Below are 10,317 nucleotides of genomic sequence, written 5' to 3'. Positions count from 1 at the left end.
TGTTAAGGATGGAGGGATGGTCACCTTTGGAGATAATGGCAAAGAAAAGATCATCGGAATAGGTAACATTGGTATCACTCCCTCCAAATACATTGAGAATGTTTTATTAGTCAAAGTTTTAAAGCATAACTTACTTAGCATTAGTCAATTCTGTGATAAAGGGTATAAAGTAGTTTTTGAATCATCTGTTTGCATTGTGACTAGTCCTATTAACGATGGCATTAAATTTATAGGACATAGGCATGGCAATGTTTATATGATAGATTTGAATGACTTAGCCAAATTAGACATGCAATGCCTAGTATCCTTGAATGCTAAAATCAATGAGACTAGTTGGCTGTGGCATCGTAGACTTGCACATATCAGCATGCATTCTCTTTCAAAATTAATTAAGAAAGATTTAGTTCTCGGTTTGCCAAAACTGAATTTTGAAAAGGATAGAATTTGTGATGCATGCCAATTAGGTAAACAAACTAGAGTATCATTTAAATTCAAAAATACTGTTTCAACTTCTAGACCATTAGAGCTCTTACATATGGACTTATTTGGACCAACAAGAACCACCAGTCTAGGAGGAAAACGATATGGCTTTGTAATTATAGATGATTACTCTCGCTTTACTTGGGTTTTCTTTTTGGCTCACAAAAATGAAACTTTTCATATTTTCACTAAATTTCATCGAAAAGTCTCTAATGAAAAAGGTTTTTCAATTCAAAATATTAGAAGTGATCATGGAACTGAATTTGAAAATCAAGATTTTGAAAATTTTTGTGATGAAAATGGAATTGGCCATAACTTCTCTGCTCCTAGGACACCCCAACAAAATGGGGTAGTTGAAAGGAAAAACAGAACCTTAGAAGAAATGGCCCGTACCATATTGACCTTCCAAGATATTTTTGGGCGGAAGCAATTAACACAGCATGTTACATTTTAAATCGTGCTTTAACTAGACAATTTTTAAAGAAAACCCCCTATGAACTTTGGAAAGGAAGAAATCCAAATATTGCATATTTTCATGTCTTTGGTTGCCGATGTTTTGTATTAAATAATGGTAAAAAAAAACTTGATAAATTTGATGCAAAATCAGATGAAGCAATCTTTCTAGGTTACTCCTCCACTAGTAAAGCATTTAGAGTTTTCAACAAAAGAACTTTAGTAGTTGAGGAGTCCATACATGTTGTTTTTGATGAATCTAACGATCTTCCTTCAAGGAAGAATGAGGGTGTTGATGATGCAGATCCACTAATAGAAGGTATAAAGGAGATCACTCTGAAAGATTCAGCAACTCCAAAAGACAAGGATCAAGAAGACGAACAAAATGAGAGAGGTGAAGAAATTCAAGAACAACCTCCAGGTACAAATGACCTACCCAAGGAATGGAGGTATGTTCACAACCACCCTAAGGAGTTAATTATTGGTGACCCTATGCATGGGGTAAAAACCCGTTCTTCACTAAGAGATGCAGTTAATCATTGTGCTTTTGTATCTCATCTTGAACCTAAAACTTTTGAAGAAGCTGAAAATGATCATAATTGGATTAATGCTATGCAAGAGGAACTTAATCAATTTGAAAGAAATAATGTTTGGACCTTAGTAACAAGACCTAAAGATTATTCAATAATTGGCACAAAATGGGTCTTTAGAAACAAGTTAGATAAGCATGGAAATATAATTAGAAATAAAGCAAGACTGGTTGCTAAGGGATATAATCAAGAAGAAGGAATTGATTTTGATGAAACCTTTGCACCTGTTGCTAGATTAGAAGCTATTAGACTTCTACTTGCATATGCTTGCTTTATGAAATTCAAATTATTTTAAATGGATGTTAAAAGTATATTTTTAAGTGGATATATCTCTGAAGAAGTATATGTAGAACAACCCCCTGGATTTGAAAATCATACTTTTCCTAATCATGTCTTTAGATTAAATAAAGCTTTATATGGATTAAAACAAGCACCTAGAGCATGGTATGAAAGGCTAAGCAAATTTTTACTAAATAATAGTTTTTCAAGAGGTAATGTAGATACAACCCTATTTATTAAAAGAAATCAAAATGATATGCTAGTTATACAAATTTATGTTGATGACATAATTTTTGGGTCTACTAATGAATCCCTTTGTCAAGACTTTGCTAAGCTTATGCAAGGGGAGTTCGAGATGAGCATGATGGGAGAACTCACCTTCTTCCTCAGACTCCAAATCAAACAATCAAAAGAGGGAATCTCCATCACCCAAAGCAAGTACACCAAGGAACTACTCAAAAGATTTGGAATGGAGAACTGCAAATCAATTGACACACCAATGAGTCCCTCATGTAAGCTTGACAAGGATGATGAAGGTAAATGTGTAGACTTAAAATACTATAGAGGTATGATTGGCTCATTATTATATTTAACTGCAAGTAGGCCTGATATCATGTTTAGTGTTTGCTTATGTGCTAGATATCAATCTAATCCTAAAGAATCTCATTTGAATGCTGTTAAAAGAATCCTTAGATACTTAAATGGTACACAAACTCTAGGGTTATGGTACTCTAAGGACTCACAAATTAATTTATTAGGATATTCAGATGCTGATTTTGCTGGATGTAAATTAGATAGAAAAAGTACAAGTGGAACTTGCCAATTTCTTGGAGTTAACCTAATCTCATGGTTTAGCAAGAAACAAAATTCGATGGCACTGTCTACGGCTGAGGTCGAATACATTACAGTCGAAAGTTGTTGTGCTCAAATCTTATGGATTAAGCAACAACTCAAAGATTTTGGAATCAAACTTAATGAAACACCAATAAGATGTGACAACACAAGTGCCATAAATCTATCTAAAAATCCAATTCAACACTCAAGATCCAAACATATTGAAATAAGACATCACTTCATAAGAGAACATGTTCAAAACAAAAATATAATTCTTGAATATGTTTGCACTGATAGTCAATTAGCTGATATCTTTACAAAGTCCTTTAGTGAGGATAGATTCTGTGAAATTAGGAGAAATCTAGGAATTCTAGATCCATTTGCCTAAAATTTCTCAATTTCCAAAGAATTGATTAGAGCTCAATTTCCAACATCTACCCTGGTCCCAAAAGCTCAAATTTATCATTCTAAAAACTTATCATTGAGCAAAATTCCTTCTCCCAAAATTTCAAATTTTTTTGGAATTTATTCATATTTTTTCTGAATTTCTGAACTTCATGAGTCGACCCCCATGAGTCGACTCAATGGCAAACTTGTAAATCCCACCAACTTCCATCGGGTTCATTGTTTTTATAAGGGACCCTGTTCGTGAGACGACTCATCTTCTCATCGTCCTCCTTCCAAAAGCCATCTTCTCCAACTCTTTTTTGCTTCAAATCCAAGGATTTATTCCGAGGCAATTCTCCCTCCTCCTCTCCACCAAAAATCGCCATCTTGATAAGGATTTTTTTTGTGCTTTCTCGCTTTGCTTGGCGCGGTTGGAACGTGCCCTAGCACTTTACCGAACTTCCAAAATCTACTTCTTTTCTCCACCAAAATCCTTCTTTACTCTCTTGTGATCCCTCCTCCACTCAATTCAAGTCTCCTTGCCTGCTATTATAGTGGATATGGCTCCAAAGATGAAGCTTCCCCAAAGAAGAAAATCAATCCGTGAGCCTGAAGAAATTGTCAGAAAGAAAAGGCAAGCTGGTCAATCTTCAACTGCTCCCAATCCAGTTTCTGTACCTACTCAAGGTCCCTCTCAATCCCTCCTAAGCCTCAGTAAGAATCCTCTTTCCGATAGAAAAGTAGAAACCGAAAAAAATATAGATTTTCGGTTCTTTGAGGAAGAAGGATTTACTTTTGCCACCAAAATTAAAAACCAAGGATGGGAACTCTATTGCTCCCTTAAGGAAGTCACCTATGTTGACCTTGTTAGAGAATTCTACCAGAACCTACTTTATGGAAGTGGGTCAGTGACTTCAACTGTAAAGGGAATTGATATCCTCCTGGATTCTAGGATATTGGGAGAAATATTACAGTTGCCTAGTGAAGGATACTCATATGTGGAACTCCAAATTAAAGAAGAGGGGATCAGAATTATTCTAGGAGAAAACTATTCAGGAAGTTTAAACAAATTGGAAGCAAAGATTTTGTCCATTGAGATGAGGGTCCTGCATCAGATTGTATCAAAGCTCTTCTTTCCTAGGAGTGGTAGACATGACTTACTTTCCAGCAGAGATATTTGTGTCATATTTCATGTCATCACTCAGAACCCCCTGAACCTCCCTGCACTTATGATAGAGGCCATGAGAGAAACCTTGAACAGATCCAAGGCACACTTGCCTTATGGTATGGCCCTTACTAGAGTATTCAGGAGGTTTGGAGTTAGTTGTGAGGGGGAGGCTGCTACTAAGCTCTCTCATGTGGACACTTTCAACCAACACACCCTGCATCGAATGGGATTTGCAAAGACTGTTGGTGGTTGGATCAAGGGATCTGAGGAGAGAGTTGAGGAAAGAACTGAAGAAAGAACTGAAGAAAGAACTGAAGAGAGAACTGAAGAGAGAGCTGAAGTCAGAACTGAAGGCAGAGTAGAAGAAAAAGATCCATCATCTCCTGTCCATGACTTCAGGGCAGCATCACCACATATCCAGTTCATTCCTGATACAGAGGCTGGCCCTTCAGAGTTTACTAGGATGCCCACACCAGTGTATCAGCCAGAGAGCAGAGCACCTCATTCAGAGTTCAGACTGGCTGACGATCAGATCGAGCATATTTCACAGCGTGTGGCTTCTTTGCTGTCTAGTCAGTGGGGTAGTACTTCTTTTGCACCTGGAGCCACCTCTTCTAATCAGACCATTACTCCCCACATCTCCACTGTGTTTCAGATGATTTCAGATCAGTCCATCAGGATACAGCAGCTTGAGGACACAGTCTGGAGACTGACTGGCAGAGTTCTTGACTTGCAGGCACAAGTCCTTGCTTTGGCCCATCCCAAGCCACAGGAGTCAACTATTGAGGTCACAGACCTCACTGCAGAGGCTGGTAGGCTCAGAGGAGCACTAGAAGGTGGATATGAATTGCTGAGGAAAGAAATCCGAGGATCGAGTGAGCATGCTACCACTCAGTTCACTGCTCTACTTCAATCTGTTTCAAGAGCACTGAACGTACTTGATTCTATCAGACTCACCCTTTCTGTTCAGTCCTTAGCATCTCAGCGTTCTCAGCCACCCAGTTCATCTCGCTCTCCTGCTCGTGGCAGAGGCAGACGGGGTAGAGGACGCACTTCTGATCCATCATCTCCTAACCCTATCTCTGATGACTCCGATCATTGACTTATCTTGATCATTTCTAGATCCTAAGTGTTAGTGTCTTGTTCTAGGATCTATACCTTGGGGCCATGTATTGACAATTAGCTGGTTGACTTTTATTTTTTTAAGAACTATGTATTGAAACAATTATGTTTTTTAATGGAATCATCTTTTGCTTATATTTCTACCTTTTGTAATGATGTTGATCATATTTTGGTTATATATATTCTTCTTGTTGAAAAATTGTCTTCTCTTTGTTGTTGTTTGCTATTGATTATTGCTATATTAAGGGGGAGCAAACTTCTGTGATAAACTCTAAAAGGAGAGAAATTAAAGAATGTTTCAGAAAAAGGAAGAGTTAACCATATTTGATGATGTCAAAAAGGGGGAGAAATTAAACAAAAATTTGAGAAATTAAACAAAATTTGAGAAATTAAACACAAATTTGAGAAATTAAATATTTGGATAAGTTAAACAAAAATTTGAGAAATTAAACAAAATTTGAGAAATTAAACAAAAATGGTATTTTGAGAAATTAAACAAAAAATTTGAGAAATTTGATATCAGATAGAAATTAAATAAAAAGCCATCCAAAGCAAAATCATAAGTACAATGCAAATAAGTAATTTTTTTTTATGCTCTGATATATTTCAAAATTCAAACTCGCTCTGATATATCTTTTGAAATTTACCTTGATATATCTTAAGAAATTTGATTTACTCTGATACACCCTAAAATTTCTTTTAACTTGCTCTGATACATGATAAAATTTAATCTGATACAGTGTGAAAGTTTCTCTGATATATTATAACACTTGCTCTAATACAGTGTGAAATTTTTTCTGATATATTATAAAATTTACTCTGATACATTGTAAAATCTTTTCTGATAACATTGTAAAAATTATTTTTCTTGCTCTGATACATTGCAAAATTTATTTTTTCTCTCTTGCTCTGATATATCTTAAACTCAAAATGAGCTAATACACTTTCAACTCTTAAACATACTTTGGCACACATAATTTTTTAGGCACATAAGTATTTTTTGCTGTGATGCTAAAACTAAAATCAAATGGGAATGGAATTTTCAAAATACAGCTCAATCTGATAACAAAAACAAGTTTTTCCACTCTAACACCAAAATCACATAATCAAATGAGCATATCTTCAAATTCTTAAGCAAATGGACAAATTATTTTTGCATATGACTATTTATATTACATGCCAAAAGAATCATACTCTTTTCAAGTATATACACCTATAATGCATTCTTTTGAAATTAATGCATTCACATAAATGTTTTTGTTCAAATATTTTGTCATCATCAAAAAGGGGGAGATTATTGCTCCTAGATTGATTTTGATGATTACAAAGCAGATTGAAGGGATACAAACAATTTTAAATTGAAAAAGTCCTTATGCTCTTCAAGGGCAAAATTATAATTTCACTAAAATCTTGATTTGATAGTATCATTTGATAGAACAAATAATTTGAAAACTATTGGTGAAAATTTCATTATTTTTGGACTTATATTTTCGAAGTTATGAAGGTTTGAAGTGCATGAGTCGACTCATGAGTCAACTCATGGCACTATGAGCTGATTGGCCCGCAAAAAAATTCCCATGGCACGCTGGATTTTTGACTTGGCACGACCTGTGAGTCGACTCATGAGTCGACCCACAAGGCATGAGTCGACTCATGAGTCGACCTCTGCTGATTTGAGCTGAAAAATTCAGAAATCAAGACTGTCTGGTCTGTGCAACAGAAGTCAACTCATGAGTCGACTCCTGTAGCATGAGTTGACTCATGAGTCGACTCCTGCGACGGAAAATGTCAGCAACGGCTATTTTTTTGCCCATTTTAATTGCCTTTTATGCTTCCTAAAATTGCTCTAATGGCTCTTTATCTGCCTAAATTATTTTCTCTTGCTTCTAATGCCATAAAATGCTTCAAATGGTGAAAGAAATTGCAGATTAAATAGCAAATCAAATGTGAGATCAAAAATAGGAGAGAGGATCCGAAATCTGCACGAGAAAACCTGAGATCAACGAAATATCCAAAAAGAAAAAGAGAGAGGATCCACAATATACAAGAGAGATTGTGAAAGAGAAAAGCAAGAGCATTCAAAGCGAGGATCTTTCAAGCCTATTGTTCAACCTTGATCTAGAGATCTTCCAAAGCTTTCAAGAGATCTTCAATCAACAATCAACCTCTTCTCAAGCATTCGTTCAAGCGTTCGTCCATCTTGAGAAAATCTGAAAAGGGGTTCTTCATTTGAGTAAAGTTTTTATTGTTATATTCGCTCATTTAAGGAGCTGTTATTGTATTAATTTGTGCTCTAAATTTTCTTACTCTTTGTGAGTTTTTGTTCTTGTTTTTGGAGGATTTTCAAAACAAAGAAAGGTTGACCCGAACCTGAAATCGGAGTGTTTTGGGTTTACTTGTACCCGAGAAATAAGTGATCTAGCTTGAGATAGCTAGTGTCGGAGTTTCTGACGTTTTGTATTCGGGTTGAATACAAGTATAGTGGATTGAAATTCCCAAGTAGGAGCTTGGAGAGTGGATGTAGGTGCAAGGTTGGCACCGAACCACTATAAATCCTTGTGTTTGTGGTGTGCTTTATCGCTTCACTTTATTTCTTTATTATATCCTTGCATTCCTGCTTTAGGTAATTAATATTGAATTAAAATCTTTATCTTGTTCATCATAAGTAATTAATCAAGTCTAAAATATTTAGAAACCCAATTCACCCCCCCCTCTTGGGTTGCATAGCTGGGCAACAATAGGGGATCAACCCTATATCAAGACAACATTATACCAGCATAAGATCAATATTAAATTATTTAAACTTTTAGATCCATCATAAAAATTAGATTAAATATGTCATGAAGAACCAGTCACTCTAATACCACTGTTAGTAAATGGGTAGACTAGTATGCATAGATTTTAAAATAATTTGGAAATAGCAGTAAAAATGGTAAACCTTTTAACCCCACATTTAATAGATCTAATCTATATCTATCCAAGTCCTAGATCTAAGTCACGCATATAATTTAAAAATAAAATAAAAAAATGAGATCATATCTCAATACCTTGTGCGGGTTGAAATACACTGTAATCGATGATCATAGATCTGGAGGTTCTTGAATTGCACACGCATTTGGCCTCTACAAGTATCCATCGAGATCAACCTAGAACCTTTCTTCTCATTCTTGATCTATCTTCTCTGAGATGAATCTTAACCTTTTGGATCTTTGATCAACTATTGATGTTTGTCCGCGATGTCAATACTTGAACTGCAGCCTATCTCCTTTTTTCTTGATGTAGAAGAGATCACCCAACACTTGGACATGTGGGAAGGTGGGACGCCCAACCCTTGGGCATTGGAGAGAGAGGAGAAGGAGAGGATGGCATGGATATGGGGAGGAGATTTAGATCTGAATTCATAATTCAATAATAATTCTACAAATCCTAGGAGGCTATCTCTTAAATAGACCATTTTTTGATTCCAAATCAATCTACAATCAGACTAAAAAGGTTAGTCCTTATCTCATAAGGTCCCTTACCTTTTAATTTAATTTTTTTTCTAAAAAACTCAGACCTAATTGGAAAGGCCCACACCCTATATGGCAAGTAGAGAGAGCACCCATATCTTATAAGGCAAGATGAGGGGACGCCCCTCATCCCATAAGGCACGTAGAGGGGGCGCCAACCTTTGGTGCCCCTTAGGGCTTTTGTGCACACAAGAGAGGGGGCATAGCCCCTCTCTCTTTCTCTCCACACCAACTCCAAAAGGGCGTGTGCCCTTTGGACATTCCTAAAGAAAAAGGAGGCATGTGCCTCCTCTCCTCTTCTCTTTCCAAAAATGATCCATGCCAAAAAAGAAATTTCAAGGGAGATAATAAGGAGATTTATTTTCCAATTAATTGGCTTGATCCAATCTTTTTGGGCCCTCAAATAAGTGCCCCTCTAAATCCAAATCAAAGTGGATCTAGATTAGGTTCAAGGCTATGGACTTGATCCAATCCTTATCTAATAAGAAATTCAAGTCCGGAGAAGAATTGGATTTAACCGTGTGCTAGCATGGTTCTCCAAAACTCAACAAAATTTTACTAGATCATAACCCAATTAGAACTTCATAAGCCCAATTAGTTAATTCAAAAATTAAATCCCTTAATGTGTGATCCATAGGTTCCATTCTATCTAGTAGTGAGATATATTGCGATCTCCATCACAATATCATCGAAACTCCTTCTACCCTTCGAAGGTCATTGATCATCAAGACGATGCCCGATGAGTCCCACAATCCATCAGTGATACCTAGCAGCATGTAGTAGCAATCCAGCAGAATGAAAGAATGAACCTCTAGATATAGTTAACGTGTGATTTAATCCTTCTATCATGTGTCCCGACTTAACGGAGGTTATGGAGAACTCGTCAGACTCCATCATCAGTCATATACCAAATTGGCTCGACTCGAGTTCACTTGTGAATCCCATGAAAATTTTTTTTAGTATTCAAACTTGCTTTAGCCAAAATCTTTCTAAACTCAGTCTCACATATAAGATTCTCTTTTTCTATCAAGATCGATAGATTCCATCTAGGTGCATCCTACTCCTAACAGCGAACCTTAACCTACTGTAGCCAACATACACAACAAGAATCTGAATGGCTAGAGACTAAGAAAATATACAGTCAAACTCAGTAGCCTCGCTGCAAATAGTCGATGACACCGCAGGTCAAAGGATCACACATACCACTGTAGTATCGAGACAACCACTGATGAGTGAGTAGACATCCAAGTGGTTTCTCATGTTGGTCATGCTCAGTGCAAGTTATTCTCTGACAACTACCTGCACTCTCACTTCTATGTCCCTACACTGCAGACCTGAGACTCATCTATCCAAAATGGAGGTGATCCATACATCGATCTTAAATAAATTATTACTATCTTTCATGATGATCCTTTAATCGGGAGTATTTAGAAACTAACCACTAATAATGTATGTCTCAAATTTTTAACACTTTGAGAATATACAAAATTATCTT

The sequence above is a fragment of the Elaeis guineensis genome, chromosome 10 (assembly GCF_000442705.2).
Source record: "Elaeis guineensis isolate ETL-2024a chromosome 10, EG11, whole genome shotgun sequence".
Taxonomy (NCBI): Eukaryota; Viridiplantae; Streptophyta; class Magnoliopsida; order Arecales; family Arecaceae; genus Elaeis; species Elaeis guineensis.
This window is presented reverse-complemented; position numbering follows the sequence as displayed.